This window comes from Macrobrachium rosenbergii, chromosome 23, assembly GCF_040412425.1.
Source record: "Macrobrachium rosenbergii isolate ZJJX-2024 chromosome 23, ASM4041242v1, whole genome shotgun sequence".
Lineage (NCBI taxonomy): Eukaryota > Metazoa > Arthropoda > Malacostraca > Decapoda > Palaemonidae > Macrobrachium > Macrobrachium rosenbergii.
The window spans coordinates 50550782-50569701 of NC_089763.1; the positions used below are offsets into that span (position 1 = coordinate 50550782).

At 38.0% G+C, this 18920-nt stretch overlaps 1 protein-coding gene across 13 annotated transcripts in view; it reads left to right on the plus strand.

Annotated features, from left to right (window-relative positions):
• The window catches only part of LOC136851618 (androgen-induced gene 1 protein-like), a 188065-nt gene that overhangs the window by 14414 nt on the left and 154731 nt on the right, over positions 1-18920 (plus strand). The window lies entirely within an intron of this gene.

An 18920-nucleotide genomic window follows, 5' to 3' on the forward strand; every position in this document is an offset into this window, starting at 1 on the left:
ACACATAACCAGCTTCAACCTCTGCTTCTGCTGTCAGGGTGCTGTCCATCTGCTCCCCTTGCTCAGTCCTAGGAGGGTATGTGCAGACCAGATGGCAATCCACTTGAGCTCTTTGTGGTTGGAACTAAAGCCAGTGCAATGTCAGTTTCTGTAAGCTCCATCACCTCAGCTTCAGTTCCCTCCTCTCCTGCTGCATTAACAACTCCAAGGCATCCCTGGTATGATGGAGCTGCTTAAGGATTTGTGGCTCTCTCTGGAACTTGGAAATTCCAGCCTCCCAAGTGAGATGTCTCTCTTGTGCTACAGAGCCTTACCAGGGCCCCTTCGAGGATCTGTTGCAGGTTTTGGACAGAGACCTCGCTCTCAATACTGTTTTTCTCTTGGCTATGGCTTCAGTGAAAAGAATGGGATAGTTATGTGGCCTGTCTTCACTTGTTCGGCACTCCAAGAGATAGGGTCTTTGTCGTTCTCTTTCATCCTGGAGTTTGTGGCAAAACTCAGAACCTGTGTGCTCACGACAAAATATTCAAGGGTTTCTCAATCCCCTCCCTCAAAGACTTTGTTGGTGGGGAAATGAATGAGATGCCTCTGCCCGGTTCATGCTGTTAAGTACTATTTGATAAGGACCCACTCCCAGAGGCTGGAGTGTAGAAGACATTTTATTCCTACAGGTGAGCACATGGAGGAGGTATTTAGGAATACTCTTTCTGTCTGGCTTCGTGAGGTGACCAAGTGACTCCTCTGAGGAGGAGGCCAGCCTCCCTTCTCACTTGTGAGCACATGGTCAGGGATGTTGTGTCATGCCTTGCTTTTTAGAAGAGCTTTTCGATATTTCAGATAAGGAGGGCAAGTGTCTGGCATAGACAGATTACTTTTACTTCATTCTACCTGAAGGATGTTGCCCACAAGTCCTGGGGAACATCTGCTTAGGACTTGAGGTGGCTGCTCAGCAAGTTGTGTAAGCACCCAGACTAAGGTCAAACTGGAAAGTATGTCATCTGAGTATCCAAAGCCTAGTGTAAGTTTGGAGGTGTGAATATTGAGTGACTGGACTCTCCTTCCATCCTTACCCCTCTCTTGATAGCTGTCTTGGGCAAAGTGCATGCTGGATTTGGACAGATCTAGTATTAGCTACTAGGATGCATCTCCTATCCTCTCTCTTTCAACAAGGAAGGGGGACATGGTAAAGCTTATTCTGAACCCATTGCTTTGTATTAACAAGGAGGGGGACATGGTAGAGCATATTCTGAATCCGTTACTTGTTAACAGTCAGAATGAAGCTACCTTCTGATATAAGAGCCCCAATGGAAGATGTCATATTTCAAAGATTTGCTTTACTTGAATAGCCCCCCTATAGTGCAGGGTACTCTGGCCCAGGGCCCTACTGCTCTGTTCAGGCATTTCATCAGACAGGTAAGAGGTTACTGCAGTCATGACACCTGCTTGCATGTGCAAGTGGAAGCATAGCACTTCTGGGTGGTATCCAGATCCAGTCAGTTGCAAGGACCACCTCCTACCCAAGTACAAGTACCATCCTACTTACGACCAAGCTTGGTTCTGACTAACCAGTCGTAAGTCAGAATTATGTAAGGTGAACCTTAGAAAGTGGCCGACATACTGGGTAGGGCATAATATCAAATCTTTGCTATATAAAGTACCTACATAGTACAGTAATGTAATGCACAGTCATTATTTCATTCTTTTTACCATAACATACTTCTGTTGATATATTTTAATCATGTATGTAATGTATATTATGTACAGGTAGGCGTCTAGTTACAACGAATTTAGGTTCTTGCATGCACGTCAGAAGTCAATTTTAATGTAAATCGGTTTGCAGTTCAGTCTGCAGCACAGTTAATACTGTATGATGCTGCTGATAGGGCAGGGTAACTCAAACTGATGCTGCCTGCGTGATGAGAGAGCTCTCCTGAGATGGCTCGTTGCTGAGTAACTCAGTGGTCAACTGTCATACGGCGTGTACCCTAATGTATCAGCCTGCCCAGCCCGACTGCCAAAAGTATGGTTGTAAGTACTAGTGGTCGTATGTTGAGCAGGTTGTAAGTCGGATGGTACTTGTAATAAGTTTTGTATAAGTAACTTACCAAGTACAGTAACTACATAGCTATTAGTTTCTAACAATCGCGGCAGCTTAGAATTTGAAATTCGCGGTAACGCTCTATTGTTTTGGTGTAGGTAACTAGACCCCGCCCACTTTTGGGGACGAATAGGTACAACACAGCTGGAGAGCTCAATTCATTCCTGCCGGTCAATGACTGATCATCAGTTGGTTGAGCAGCTCTTGTTTGAAATTTCACCGGATGGTTGTGGCTTTCGCCTTATTTTGTGAAGTATTCCTTTGGTTTGGTAGCGCGCTAATCATCGTTAGCTTAGCTATTTCTCGATATAGACGATTTAATTGACTGATTGTGACTTATGTATGATGATTCTAGTTTGTCTAGTATCAGTTATTGTAGCAAAGGCTGTAATACCAGACTAACTTCAGCTAAATATGAGTCACACACTGCACATTGCCATTGAAGAGGGCAGACTTGTTCTTTTGGTCTTAAATGTGAATAATGTAAAGATTAGGATCAGGGAAGTGGAAAGTTTTGGATGCTCACTTTGACAATCTTCAGGGAGACAGGCAGAGAAAGGCAGCTGCTAGAGTCAAGGTTAGGGGTTTAGCCAGCCAGGTTTCTTCTCCGAAATTGGATATTGCTAATATACTTGTTCCGTCTATGCCTGTGACTGCTTTTTCCCCCATTACCAGCCCTCTGACTTTTCCAGCTACTCCATTACCTGGCTCCCATTCTTCTGAAGAACCTAATGCCATTGCCAGTCTCAAAGCCAGGATAGACCAGAAGTTTGGTCTTTTAGTGAACACCGTAGCCCAAATTGGATCTTCTGTTAAGGCCAATGGACTAAATGAGTGTAATTAGTATTGGCACAAGTGCAGTGTCAGTGGAGAAGGTGACTACTCATCCCACTGATGCTCCTAGACAAAGGTCCCTGTCAAATTCCCCTAAACCTGGGAGGAGGCAAACCGGAGGTCCAAGGGAGGTTGGTGGGGTTTGCTCACGGGTAGTTGCCTCAACTGAGCTGGTTGTTCGTAAATCGCAGGACTCGGCAGAGAGCCATTGAAAAGGCAACCATATGGATGTGCATGCTCATCGTCCAGTGACTCGGACTCCAGTGCAGACAGAGGGCGTTCTGGGCACTTTTCAACTGCTTCTAGGCCGTTGAAAAGGCATGTTCCTTCTGCTGAGCGTGCTTCTCTGCTTCCCCGTAAGCTGCCCAGAGAACAAGAGCTCAGTCCACTTCCCTCCTGTAGTTTTTGGGATAGTCCCAATCGTGAATCTCATGAACCTTCAGGGATGGAGCACCAGTATTTGGCACCAAAGTGGTCTTCCTCCTCGAAGAAACTGTCTGAGCGCCCAGTTTCCAAGTTTCCAGTTTCTGAGGACAGTGTCCGAATGCCCAGTGTCCAAGTGCTCAGTGTCCAAGCACCCTGTTTCCAAGTGCCTAGTTTCCAAGAACCCAGTGTCCAAATGCCCAGTGTCCGAGGGTTTAGTGTCTGATCGTATAGTATCCAAATGCCCAGTTATGTCCGAGCACCCAGTATCTGAGTGCCAATTGTCCAAGCGTTCACCTGTGTCTGAGTACTCACCTGTGTACGAATGTTCCCCTGTGTCGGTGCACCCTCCTGCCTGCTCGGCGCCAGTAGCCAAGCGTTCGGCACCACTCCCGTCTGTTATGGATCTTTCATTGGAACCTATCCAGCGCCGTTTGGATAGTATTTTAGGACTTCTGCAGAAGCAGCCTTCAGTGATACAGGATCCTCCAGACTTAGCTCCTTCCTCTATTTCACCAGATGAAGAAGCCGTGAAACAGGAGCAACCTACTTCTGCTTATATGGCTCTCCAGAAATACTTCCTCTTCTGCTATCCAACTTTCCTCTCTCCAGCAGCCCCAACGTCTCCAAGTTCAGCCTTTATGATGAGACAGCCTGCAGAGTCTGCCAGGCTGCCGAAGATGGTCCTTTCTTCATCATCTAGAAAGGCTGTATCCAGTATTTATGGTTTGCTAGCAGAGAAGAGGGATCTTGGTAAGGTTGTTTTTAGTGCTTCTCCCTCTGACTTGTCACAAAGAAGGTTCTTATTGTAGGCCACTGGGGAAGCTCCTTCCCTGGGACTTTCTGCCTCCTCCCAGGGGGACTTCTCCAGTCTTATTGACTCGGCGAGGAGATCAGCGTTTAACTCCAAGATTATGTTCATATCTTCGGCGGTTATTGGCGGCCTCGGTTATCAATGATCCAGTTTTATGGTGCTTGTCTAATGACAACAATAACTGGATTGTCGGCACCGATACCCACCTAACAGAGGAGCCGATCCCCACTTATCAGCGCCAATATCCACTTTTATTCGTCAATCGGCAATTTTTGGTTATCATCATGCTGTCGGGAACGGAACCCCCACCGATAACCGGGGACTGCCTATAGTTTGACTGTTTGATACCCATTTATCTAACAAGTCAGAGGCTTGTGTCTCCTTCCTTTTCTTTCACTTATCCAGGAAGTGAGACTAGGTGTGCTGCTTTCCTCCCACCAAAAGTGAGTCTATCCTTACATTAAGACCCAGGTTTGTTTTGCATATGAACAAATGACAAATTTTTAAGTAATTTGTATTTTTCATAGCTAACAAACCTGCAGTCGTAATGTATACTGCCCACCTCTAGCCACCCATTTTTGCAGTTCTTGGGCTCGAAGAAACTGAATGCGTCATGGGGTTAGAAGTGGTCGGCGGTTGCCTCCTCGTTCATCCCGATGACTGATCCCTGATGCCACCAATTCCTTGTATCACAATTTTAATTGATTTTGCCAGTTTCCAGCTGGTGCTAGAAGATTTATCCTTACGTGAAGACTGCAGGTTTGTTAGCTATGGAAAATACAAATTAATTAAAAATTTTGCCATTTTGTTCAATGTAGCAAACCTCCGTATTTGCAGGGGATGCGTACCACACCCCCCGGCGAATAGCTATTACCCGCGAATACTTAGAACCCTTCTAGAACTGCCTGTTTTGATAGTTCAAATAGACAAAAAACAAGCTAAAAATGCTTATACAGGTATTATCCTACCTACAATGGGGTTAGGTTCCAAAAAAATCCATCGTTTGTTGGAAAAAATGTAAGAAATACCAAAACGTATCTCGAACATAGCCTAGCCTACTCTAGGGTATACGGTATCATGTGTACATATATAGTAGCCTAGCCTACACTATAACGTATACTCTATACATACACGGAATAGTAATTAATATCAGCTAATTCTGGAGGTTCATGCAAAGTGACTTATGACAATTCAATGCAAAGAGAAATTGAATAAAAACAAGAATTAGCTTAGCCTACAGTATGGTATACTGTATACACATACGGGAATATGCATCATTTCCAGGGATCTTTTAAAATGTTATGCCTTAATTCACTGTATCCAATAATATTGTATATATTTTTGTATTGCTTTTGTGTTATAAATTGTGGTCATAGCGATCAATGTTTTGGTTTGGAAATCATTTATGTTGTGTTTATTTCGCCGTATTTAATTCAGTTCAGAGCGCTTTTCTTGCTTCTAGTTAGCGTAAATGTATCTCTAGATACTTTATTTATATGGGACAAGGTTATTTTTCGTTATACGAAGTGTTTTTAAGTCGAAATATAGCTAAAATACATATTGTGAAATTAATTTATCTATTATTTTCATTAGTAGATGATGGTGGCTGTTTGGGGGCGTTTGTTTTGTGTAAAAAAAATTCAAGATTCTGTTTAACAGTAATGTGTTCTTTCATGCCTAGTAGTTTTTATTAAAATACTTTCTCCCCAATTTTAATTATGATCGAGTTTCATCCATGTTGCCGATGCACAATAATTTACAGTGTGTTGTAGTCGTTAGCAGCTTGAACATTGTTTTCTCAGCTTCAGCTACAACTTGCAGTTTAAATTTAGCATTATATTTCCTTGACGATCTTTTATCCATACCGAATAAGGGTATAATGTAAAAATATATCAGTCCCATTCCACTTAACATCATTTGTGCCATAACCTACGGTAATTGTTTATTACTGTACGATGGTTGGAATACCAGGTAAACGGCTGTTGTTATCCAATTCGGTTATAAGCAAAACAACAGTTTCTTGGTCGGTTGTTTATAGCTGTACGCATTTACGCAAGAGTATAATGTTGCTAACAGTACTGTTATCATTCTCGTTTACTTTTTTAACTAGATGGGATAAAGAGATGGAGGAAAAGTTGTGTATTGTAATTTGGTCTCTCTCATTGCCTGATTGCGCTGCTGCCTGCGCCCATGCGAAATTTAGAAATATTTTATAATATTATTGTATCGGTATTAATTGCTTACCCCATTTCAAAATCGAATTATCGTAAGGTGAATTATCGTAACTCGAGCATTACCTGAGTATTTTAATAGTTTTATCACAAAAAGTGCATTTAGTCATGAAAATGAGATGAAAATACAGTATTTAGGGAATATTTCTCAGTGAAAAATACTGTGAACGAATTTTCTGCGAATGATAGGTAGATACGTTCCAAAGAGAAATCCGTGAATACGTGAGTCTGCGAATCGTGAGACCGCGAATACTGGGGGTTTGCTGTGTAAGGTTTGTCTGAATTGGTTAGGGAACCTTTCTGGGTCCCCCCATTGTGTGATCATTTTTGCGTTACCTCATAAGAGGTAAGTTGTCAGTGCCCTCTCCAGTCTGTAGCCTGAGCCTATGACTGCCCTGTGACAGTTGGGTTCTAAGGAAGAAGTCCACTGCCAGGGAACCGGCTCTGTTCTTGGGACAATGTACATTAGCCGAAAGATCATTTTGGTAGTTGTTAATCTTCGCTATGTATGCAACTTCTGCCGTCATCGGCACCTAGAAGTAATTATATAGGTATAGACAGTTTTATTAGAAATAATGTGTCTATCTAGTTTTACTTATTCTGATGTTATGATGACTCAGCCGATTGTTTAACCAATCTCTTCATCTTTTACTCATTCTCAATCCTTGTCTGCTAGCCTATTCCTCTTTTTCCATCGAAATGTACTTGTTCGTTCTTTATCATGCCTTTCTTTGGCTATGGGCAGATCTCTGCCTTTATTAATGTTTTTCTTTCCAAATCTACTGAGGTGACAGTATCGTCGCCTGTTTCCAAGCTAGATATTATTCTAGCTACATAGCTTTATAAGGAAGTGTCGTATGGGAATGCCCTTAAGTCTGTTGACCCATTTTCGGATGAGGCAGGAGAGTCGTTGTAACTCCTCAACCTCCCGCCTCCCAACTTTCCCATTTTCTTTTGGCACCTTGTTTTCTTTCACTCAACTGAGTCACTTCGACTGCGTTTTCCTGGCTATCGATGAAGCATTTTCTTGTCTACCTTTCATCGAGTCGTGGATGCAATACAGGTGCTCGGCTGCTGTCGTCTCCTGTCGCCAGGTGTCGCTAGGAAACAGCTCTCACCTCCTGTCGCCCTCTGGAGGAAGAAGAGTTTGAATCGGGGGATCTCCTTCGGTTTGATTGGCGTTTGCTGGAGCGTTGCGCTTTGGTGTATCCTTATTTAATTGAGGAAAGAGACCACACAGAGAATAGGTCTCAGTTGTCTTCGAGTATTTTGGCACCCTTTAAGTATCTGGAGAAAGAGAACCCAAGCTTTTTCCTTCAATTAGATTGCGTTTCGCAAATTTTCTTATACTTGGGCGCACAAAGCTCTCTTGAGGTCTGCTGCTGGTTTTTTATGAAGTTGCGGAGCACCAACATTTGCGATACAGGCACTTAAATCATCTTCGGTAGAAGATTCTGTTTCTTTTCCCTTTCCTTTGAAGAGACGAACTCAAGACTGACAAGTGCTTAGGACATGTTGAATCAAAGTCTCAGTTTAGAATGTTGAAGTTTTTATCTTTTATTAAAATTTTGCTCAGAATTTTGCCTCTTCTCTGCATCAGCTTAGAGAGGTTGAGGCTCCAGCTTAGTGTGTTTTTGGCCCCAGTCTGAGGAGTTTGTGAAGCCAGCTTTAAGGGTTTTTGGTACTAGCAGGAGTTTAGTGAGGAAGTGTTAGTTTTTAACTCATTTCTGATGCTACAGGCTAATGTTCTCATGTTTATACTAACTCAGTTTGGAAAAAATGAGAAAACTTGTGCTCCTTTATGTAGTAAAGGCTTTTGCTGCACAGGTTAAGATGGTAAGGGAGTACATATATATATTGGTGCAAATCGTATTTTATACCTTTTGGGGGTAAGTTCAGCCCTCAGGCTCTGGTAGATGACCAATTGCAACCCTGAGAGGCTTACGTGGTGGAGGCAGTACAGAAGAGTTATGATTCCTTTTAGGTTACCCTTCACTGGTTTAGTCTCCTATAGCTGTTCCTCTGTTGTCTTCTCCAGCAGAAGTTTCTCTTTCTTTAGTAGGAGGTTGTAAATTAGAGAGTTCCTCGTGGGGCAAGCGAGTTCCGTTCTCAGCTACCACTGTTGGCCGCGAGTTTGAATCTCCGACCGGCCAATGAAGAATAAGAGGAATTTATTTCTGGTGATAGAAATTCATTTCTTGCTATAATGTGGTTCAGATTCCACAATAAGCTGTAGGTCCCGTTGCTAGGTAACCAATTGGTTCTTAGCCATGTAAAATAAATCTAATCCTTTGGGCCAGCCATAGGAGAGCTGTTAATCAGCTCAGTGGTCTGGTTAAACTAAGATGTACTTAACTTTGTAAATTAGAGAGAAAGAAATGGACCTGGTGGTAATTCTCTGGGATTTTACCTCTTCACTTTTCCTAGCTCCATAAACAACTGGAGATTGGCGACCACTGTTGGACACATTGAGACTGAATGACTTTACGTGCCTGTCCCATGCTTTTTGTTTTTCCAGCATAAGTTTAAGTGACTTTCCTAAAGAACTTCAGATGTTTGGTGAACATGCAGGAGACATTTTTCTCATACCAATACATCCTCAGTCACCCAAGTTCCTTCGAGGTGCATTTACAGGGGAGGTATTAGACCCTGTTCACACAAGGCAGAAAAAGCGCTGATGCAAAAAGTGGACAGTACACATTACGGCGGTATCCGTGCGGTTCACTCAGTATAAATATGGAAGTGGAGGAAATAACATGCATAACGAAATGTTCAAAAGAATGTATCCAAAACTGAGAGAATGAGCCCATTCTTCATTTCCTGCAGAATGACCATAAAATAATTTGATGATTTACTTACACTGGATAAGGATGATAGTTCATCAAATAATATAATGCAGAGTGTATTCATTCATATGTAATTATGAATACTGTACATATATCCACACATATATATGTATAATATATAAATAATATGTGCATGTTTGTACTGTATATATACAGTATATATATATATATATATATATATATATATATATATATATATATATATATATATATATATATATATATATATATATATATATATATATATATATATATATATATATATATATATATATATATATATATATATATATATATATATATATATATATATATATATATATGTAAAATGTCACCAAAGAAAACATGCTATATAGACTTAATTAATATATATATATATATATATATATATATATATATATATATATATATATATATATATATATATATATATATATATATATATATATATATATATATATTATATATATATATATATATATATATATATTATTTACAACATATATATATATATATATATATATATATATATATATATATATATATTCATATATATATATATTTATATATTATATATATATATTTTTACAAATAAAAATATCAGCCTGATTGTAAAAATATCAGCCTGAGAGATTTAAAAAGACGTTGTCTATATAGGAGCATCTTCAGTTCAAACCTTAACGTCCGTTGGAGAACGGATAGGAATTAGGCCTTCCACCCTATAGGAAAATTTCCATATTCAACTTTAAAAATAGGTGGTCCTAAGGTCCTTTTTTCCTTTTTACCTGTCTCTCGTGGCGAATGTTTTAACAAAGGGTAGACGCCCCTAAGGCATGACTGATAGGCCTGTTTTGACCCAGGCTTTCAGGAACTTGAGAGAGAAACCAAGCTTTCGGAGAGATAACACGTCCAGTTGGACCTCTTCCCCCTTTCTTTGTCTATTATTCTATTAGTGAAGTGAAGAAACAATTGCAAGAACTCCACGCCGGTCGTTGATGCGCTTTCAACGTTCATCCCTAAGGTAAAGTCGCTTTTTGTTCAAAACTTAGAATGCCCATTCTTTTATCCTTTGTTTTCTGTATTTCAAATTTCCTTTGTTCCCCTTCAGCCACCACTACGGTATATGTGTTCATAAGTCTAGATTAAGCCAAATTAATATGTTGTTAGCTTCAACCCGTTATTCCAGTAAAATACCTAGGATTTAGGGTAAGCAAAATCAGGTTAAATCTCGATGCTTTGTATGCCTCGCGTCGAATGTTTGGAAGAACCGTTGCGTTTAAAATCAAATTCATCTCAAATATTCTTTGTTAAGGTTAATAACCCTTAACTGGCGACCTTTGGCTAATTAACGTCTGTCTTTGAGGTTAACTTTTGGCTTCAAGTGGCAGGTTACGTAAATCTTGGTTTGCAGGGCCGTAAAAATTACGTAAATTGAATAATACATGATCAACCAAGACCCTCATTAACAATATATATATATATATATATATATATATATATATATCCCATTTATATCCGCTATGTTCGAGGTTACGACGCTATTTCAAATATATTCATCAGAAATTATTTCCGGTTTATGACGCATATTCCAGGTTACGACGCGTCGTATATCCGATAAGAAATATGGCTCCAAAACAGCAGAATAATCAAAATTTGGAGTTTTTTTATGAAAAACTCAATAAAAATGCAGTTTACATCATTTTCAATACACCCAAAGCATTAAAAGTAAGGTTTTCTTAGGGACGCTATAAAACGGAACCCCTATCGTCAACCCCTGAAATATATATATATATATATATATATATATATATATATATATATATATATATATATATATATGTATATATATATATATATATATATATAAGTCAAAAAGTTCCAGGAAAAATTCAATATACTCTTTATTTAAGGAAATTCAAACATCATTTTTCTACATATCTACCATCTAACTCTATACACTTTTCAAGGCGCTGTTTCACCTCTGCAACCCTTCTTTGTAGAAATTTGGGGCCTTTCTATTAAACCATGTTGAAACTGCATGTTTAGCAGCATCCAAAGATTCAAACCGGACTCCTCTTAAGTGTTCCTTGAGTTTTGGGAACAGGAAAAATCTGAAGGAGCAAGATCAGGACTATAAGGAGGATGTGGAAGAATTTCCCACCTAAATTTCCATAGGACTTCTCTTGCAACCCTTGATGAATGTGCTGGAGCGTTATCATGATGGAACAAAATTCTGTGGTGCAACTTTCCTCGACGTTTTTAGCCAATGCAGTCTTCAGTTTTTGCAAAACACCTTTGTAGTAGTTCCCGGTGATTGTTTTTTTGTCCTTCAAGGAAATCAATCAAAATCACTCCTTTGGAGTCCCAAAACACTGTTGCCATAACCTTCTGGGCAGATCTCGCCACTTTGAACTTCACTGGTGCAGCTGAACCTCTTGGTAACCATTGCTTTGATTGAATTTTACTTTCTGGGTCATATTGATGGATCCAAGTTTCATCTCCAGTAACAATCCGGTCAAAAACTCTGATTCATTTGATTCAATCTTCGTTAAAACTGCAAGAGAAAGTTCAGCTCTTTGATGCAGTTGGTCTTATATAACGCTTTTGGGACCCAACGTGCTGAAAGTTTATCAAACCAAGATTTTCATTTAAAATTGAAAATGCGGAACCATGGGAGATCCCAGTTTCATTAGCTATCATATCGATAGTAATCCGACGATCTTCATCCACTAGATTCTGCACCAAAGCCACAATTCTTTCATTTTTTGCAGTCGATGGTCTTCCCTCTCTTGGGTTGTCTTTGAGGTCCTCCCGACCATCCTTAAATCACTTTATCCAATCATAAACAACTGATTTAGATGGAGAAGAATCTCCATAAACTTGTTGCAAAGCTTCAATAATTTTTCCTGGTTTCCAATCAAGCTTGGTCAGGAACTTGGTGTTAGCTCTCATCTCAAAATTTTTATTTTCCATGGGTTCAAGAAGTTACTTTTCTGAAGCAGATGTTAACACCACGGTAGCAAGAGGATGACTGAGGTAACAAGTCTATATGGATCACTACATCACAGATAATTGTTTACCAAGTATTTAGGTTGTTTCATTCCTGTGTAAATACATCATTCAACAATTTTTGTTGTATATATATATATATATATATATATATATATATATATATATATATATATATATATATATATATATATATATATATATATATATATATATATATATATATATATATATATATATATATATATATATATATATATATATATATATATATATATATATATATATATATATATATATATATATATACAGGTATTCCCTTACTTACGATGGGGTTAGGTTCCAAAACCCATCGTTTGTTGAAAAAATCGTAACTCGAATATGGCCTAGCCTACACTAGGGTAATCAGTACCATCTATACATATATGGTAGCCTAGCCTACACTACACAGTATACTTTATACATATATGGTATAGTAATTATTAGTGTCAGCTAATTCTGCAGGTTCAATGCAGACTGACATGATAAGTCAGTATAAAGAGAAATTGAATAACAAACAAGGCCTGGCCTGCACTTTGATATCATATACGGTAGCCTAGCCTACATTATACTGTATTCTATTTTCACATAACACCGCCGTATTATACAAACATCAAAATAACGAATGTGCATCTTTTCCATGGATCTTTTAAAAAGTTATGCTTTACTACACTGTATCCAATCGTAAATATTCTTGTACTGCTTTTGCATTATAAATTCCGATCATAGCGATCAAATGTTTTGGTTTCGGAATCGATCACGCCATCTTTATTTCGATGCATTTAACTCGGTTCAGAGGGCATTTCTTGCTTCTAGTTAGCGTAAATGAATCTCTAGATACTTTATTTATAAGGGACATATGTATTTTTCGTTATACGAAGTGTTTTTATGTCGAAATATAACTTAAATATGTCTCGTTGTGAAATTATTTTAGCCATTTTTTTCGTTAGTAGATGACGTTGGCGGCTGGCCCTTTGTTTTGTGTAAACAAAAAAAATCAAGATTCCGTTCGCTATTTTCTCTTGATTCCATCATCATACCACGAGCTTTTCGTATGTATCTTTTATCAGCATGAAAACAGCAGTAATATGTGTTCTTTCATGTCCAGTAGTTTTGATTAAAATACTTTCCAATTTTATATGCGGTCGAGTTTCATCCATGTTGCCAATGTAATGATAATTTATAGTCATTAGCAGCTTGAACATTCTTTTCTCAGCGTCAGCTACAACTTAGCTTAATTTTACTGCAGCAATATATTTCCTTGCGATCTTTTCTCTCCAAAGCGGATAAGGGTAGTGTAAAAACATATCAGTACTTAACGTCATTTTTAACATAACTACGATAATTGTTTAACCGCACGATGGTTGAAATACAAGCAAAACAGTTGTTATCCTATTCGGTTATTAGCAAAACAACAGAGTCTCGTTCGGTTGTTTATGGCTGTACGCATTTTTGCAAGAGTATAAGGTTACTAACAATGCTTTTATTATTCTCTTACTTTTTTAACTAGAAGATGGAATAAAGAGATGGAGAAAAAGAAGTTGGTCTATTGTAAGTTGGTCTTTCTTGCTGCCTGATTCTACGGCAATTTTAGTGTACGCTGTTGCTTGTGCCCGCACAAAATTTTAAAATATTTTCTAAATATTGTCATACCGGTATTAATTGCTAACTCCATCGTAAACTCGAATTATCGTAAGACGAATTATCGTCACTTGTGCACTATCTGTATTTACAAACGCACAAAAATTGCAAACGAACACTGACCTATTTTAACTTCTGACACAACGAGGGCAAGTGAGGTCAGCTCATTGAATTAATGTACCTATTCCAGCCTCTCGGGCCAACGTATCGCATAATCGTGATGCTGCCTGATTGCACGTTGTTGCCTCGTGCCAGTCGCCATGAAATTTAAAAATACGTATTTTCAAAATATTGTCATATCGATATTAATTGCCAATCCCATCGTAAAAGTGAATTATCGTAAGTTTCGAATTATCGTAACTCGAGCACTACCTGTATATATATATATATATATATATATATATATATATATATATATATATATATATATATATATATATATATATATATATATATATATATATATATATATATATATGTATGTATGTATAATCAATTGTGTATATATAACAGATATATATTTTCTGATATATATCAGGATCAAAACCCAGGTCTTTTAATTGAAAGACCTGAGTTCTTAGATCCTGATGTGATCAGGATATATATATTTCATCCATATATATTGATGTTGATTATGTGTGTGTATATATATATATATATATGTATGTTTATATATATATACTGTACAGGCAGTCCCTATTAACGGCCGGGTATGGTTATATGATGATCCTGTTTTATATATATATGTCTAGCGATATGAAAATCTGCAATTTTATATATGATAATTATATATTATATATAATACATACCTAACAGAGGCGCTGATGACCAAATATATCAGCGCTATATATAGATAAGCCTGAAAATTGCCGGAAATCACCGATTTTTGGTTAGTGGCGATTTTCAGTTATCACTCAGGATCAAACCCAGAACCTTTTAATTGAAAGACCTGAGGACTCCTGATGTGAGTCATAATTTATATATATATTCCATATATATATTGAGTATTGATTATATATGTTTATGTATATTATATATATATATATATATATATATATATATATATAGGCATCCCTGGTTAACGGCATATATATATATATGATCCTGTATTATATAGTGTGTGTGTGATGAAAATCTGTTTGTGTGTGATAATTGTGTGTTGTGTGTATTACAGTAAATGAGGCGCTGATGACCAAAAATCAGCGCCTTGCGCCGATAAGCCTGAAAATTGCCGAAATCGTCGGTTAGTGGCGATTTTTCAGTTATCACAAATTGAACAGAACCCCAAGAAAACCTTACTTTTAATGCTCTGGGTGCATATTATATATAAACTGCATTATTATATATTTATATATAAAAATATATATGTGTATGATTATTCTACAGTTTATTATATATATTATATATATAATATACCTATACAGTGAACCGGGGGATGGGTACCACACCCAGAACATGCGTAATAGCTAAAAATTAATTCTTAAAACCCTCTGAAAACACTTATAACTGCCCATTTTGATAGTTTAAAATCACGAAAACCCTCCAAAACGGCAAAAGTGCATAATTTGAAGAGTATTTTTCATAGTTTTATCCCAAAAAGTTTATTTATTCATGAAAACTATATGAAAACAGTAATTTCTTATGATTTTTGATGATTTTTCGAAAATTTTCAAAAATAATTACAATTTTTCGTGAGAACGACGCCGGCGTAAGAACGGATATATATATATAAATATATATATATATATATATATATATATAATATATATACAGTGAACCCCGTGTTCACGGGGATGGGTACCACACCCTCTATGTATGTATATTATATAAAATCAGTTATAATACTTAAAACCCTATGAAAACATATATAACTGGCCATTTTGATAGTTTAAACACGATAAAAACCCTGTAAAAGTGCATACACCTGAGTATTTTAATAGTTTTATCCCAAAAGTGCAATTATTCATGAAAACTATATGAAAACAGTAATTAGTGAATATTTCTCAGTGAAAATACAAAAATATATATAATATATATGATAATATATATATATATATATATATATATATATATATATATATATATATATATATATATATATATATATATATATATATATATATATATCTAATAGAAAGAGCCCATGAAAATGCCAAAAGGTAGAAAGTTATTGATATATTTCAGAGACCAAACTGTCTCCCTCTACTGGCAAGTATATGAATGAAGTATGGAGTACAGACAGGCGGTATTTATACCAAGAAATCACCGGTCACTGTTACATCACTCCAGTTGGTAGCTTCTCAATCTTCCATAATCACTGGTTGGAGGAAGATTTTATCTATCCTATTTCAATCCCATGATCCTTTTGATAGATGCATCGTATTTCTTTGGTTAATCAGGGCTGATTCCACCATCTGGCTTTTGAACCGAGTTGCTGCTATAAATTATATGAGAAGCATTCCAGTTTATCCTGTGGCTATGGTTATTTATGTGGTTAAAAATAGCTGAGCTTTGTTAGCCATACCGTACTGATCTTTTATGGTGTATTAATCTCTTGGGGAGTGATTTCCCGCTTTATGACGGGGTTCCGTTCTTGCGCTGCGTCAGAACCCAGTAAAATCGTCAAAAATCATAAGAAAACCTTACTTTTAATGCACTGGTTTGAAAACGACGTAAACTGCATTATTATTGAGTTTTACATTTCAAATTATGACTCTTGTCTTTGGGGACTGAAATAATTTCTGCTATTTTGAAAAGCGTCCTTGGACATTAATCAGGGATTTGGCTAAGGTATTTGGGTAGGTAAAAGCAAAAGGGTTAGAATTTCCAAGAGTCTGTGTCAACGTCTGAATTCTGTCTAGGTGTTGGATTTTAATTTTATTGCTGGTTGTCTCTAGTCTTGTTTTGCGGGGATGAAAGAATTTTGAGTTAGCTTTATGGATCACTTTCAGAATTATATGGTCAGGGTATTTCAAAGATGACAGCTGCCTACGGATTAGTTCAAATTCCTTTTCTAGGAAATCCGGGGAGCAAATCCCTAAGGCTCTTAAGAATAAATTGCTTGCTACACCGATCTTGATAGATCTGTCATGATAACTAAAATAGTGTATGTATGTATGTAAGTGAAAAAGTTGGTTTTCTGTATACAGTAAATTTGTATTCTGTCAGGTCTCTAAGTATTAAAACATCAAGAAAAGGAAATTTTTGTCTTTTTCCCACTCAACTTTGAATTTGATGCTGTGCACTAATGCATTCAGCTTTGAAAGAGATTCATTGAAATTGCCCAACTTGTCATCCCAAAATGTTAGGATATCATCACAAAGACCGTGTTGAATCAGACAGCCTCATTTCATGAGATACCACCAAGGGTTGTCTGCTCTTACCCTGACAGGCCTCAGACTGTCCAGAAGCTTGTCAGAGCGAAAGGATATTCAGGATATTCAAGAGCAGCTGCAGAGGCTATTGCTAGATGCAGACGTCGGTCTTCTTGCTGCGTCTACCAAGCCAAGTGGGCAGTCTTCTGTAGATGGTGCAGCAGATATAATGTCTCTTCTTCTGAGATATCTTTGACTCAGATTGCAGATTTCCTCCTCTTTTTGAGGACCTCTAGGGGTCTATCGTCCTCCACCATCAAGGGGTATCAAGCCATGCATAGCTCTGTTTTTAAGCATAGAGGATCGGATCTGTCGTTTAACCCGGATCTTTATAACGTCATCAAGTCATTTGATACATCCAAGCAGAAGAAGACCAACTCTGTCTCTTGGAACCTAGATGTAGTTCTGAAGTGGCTAATACACCTTGCTTTCGAACCCCATCATTTCACCTCTTTAAGGGACCTCACTCGGAATACTCTCTTCCTTGTCGCTTTGGCTACTGCCAAACGTGTCAGTGAGCTTCAGGCCATTGATAAGAGGGTAGGATTCTCTAAGGGAGACACAGTGTGCTCATTTACCCTCAGTTTCCTAGCAAGAACGAGGAACTGTTCAAACCCTGGCCCCGTTCCTTCATCATTGAGAATTTAATGGCAATCCTCGGCCCAGAAGAAGAAGAAAGGGCTCTTTGCCCATTAGAGCTTTAAGGTATTACCTGAACAGGACCGAGAAGATCAGAGGACCATCCAGCAATCTCTGGTGTTGTGTTAAGGATCCTTCCTGCCCTTTGTCTAAGAATGGATTGTCATTCTTCTTAAGGGACCAGATTTCCGAGGCACATTCTCGGATTCAGGAGGACATTTTGTCTTCCTTCAAAGTTAAAGCTCACAACGTCCAAGCAGTTGCTATCTTGTTTGCTTTCAGAACAATATGTCCCTCTTGTCTATCCTGCAGTCAACTTATTGGAAGTGCAAATTGATCTTCGTGTGCAGTACCTTGGGGCCATTATCAGTGACTGGCATGGTACTGGGGGAAGAGGCATAGGAAAAACTCTTTTCTCCTCTATCTCTTCACCTTGACGAAGGGTGTTGAGTTTTGTGGAGCCTGGGGGTGCTATGTACCTGGAGTACCCACCAGTTTTTAGTGGATGGGTGGTGGTTTTTATGTCAGTGTAGGTGACAGCATTGTTTGGTTGTTTTATTCTGGTACTGCACCCAGGGCAAATGCACTTCTGTTTGCTTTGCTAGACATCAGTCATATCCTTCTCTGCAAAGGTCCCACCTAAGTAGAGGCAACCCATGGCTTTACCGCCATGCCACTACAGGATGAGATGAGCACCAACCAGAGGCAGTATTCACCTGCAGTAGCTCTCTTACCAGGTAAGGAAACAACAGGTATTGTATCAGTGCTAATAAATTTTTCCATTTCAAAGTCATTCCTATTCCTTGGTAAGTTACTTATATGAAAATAATATTTTCATAATAAAATTAAGTTTCATATATACTTGCCAAGTAAATACAGAATCGGAGCCCGCCCTCCTCCCCACTTATGAACATAAGAACACAAACAAACTGAGCTCTTCTGCTTGGTTGCTCCTGTTATTCCTCGATAATG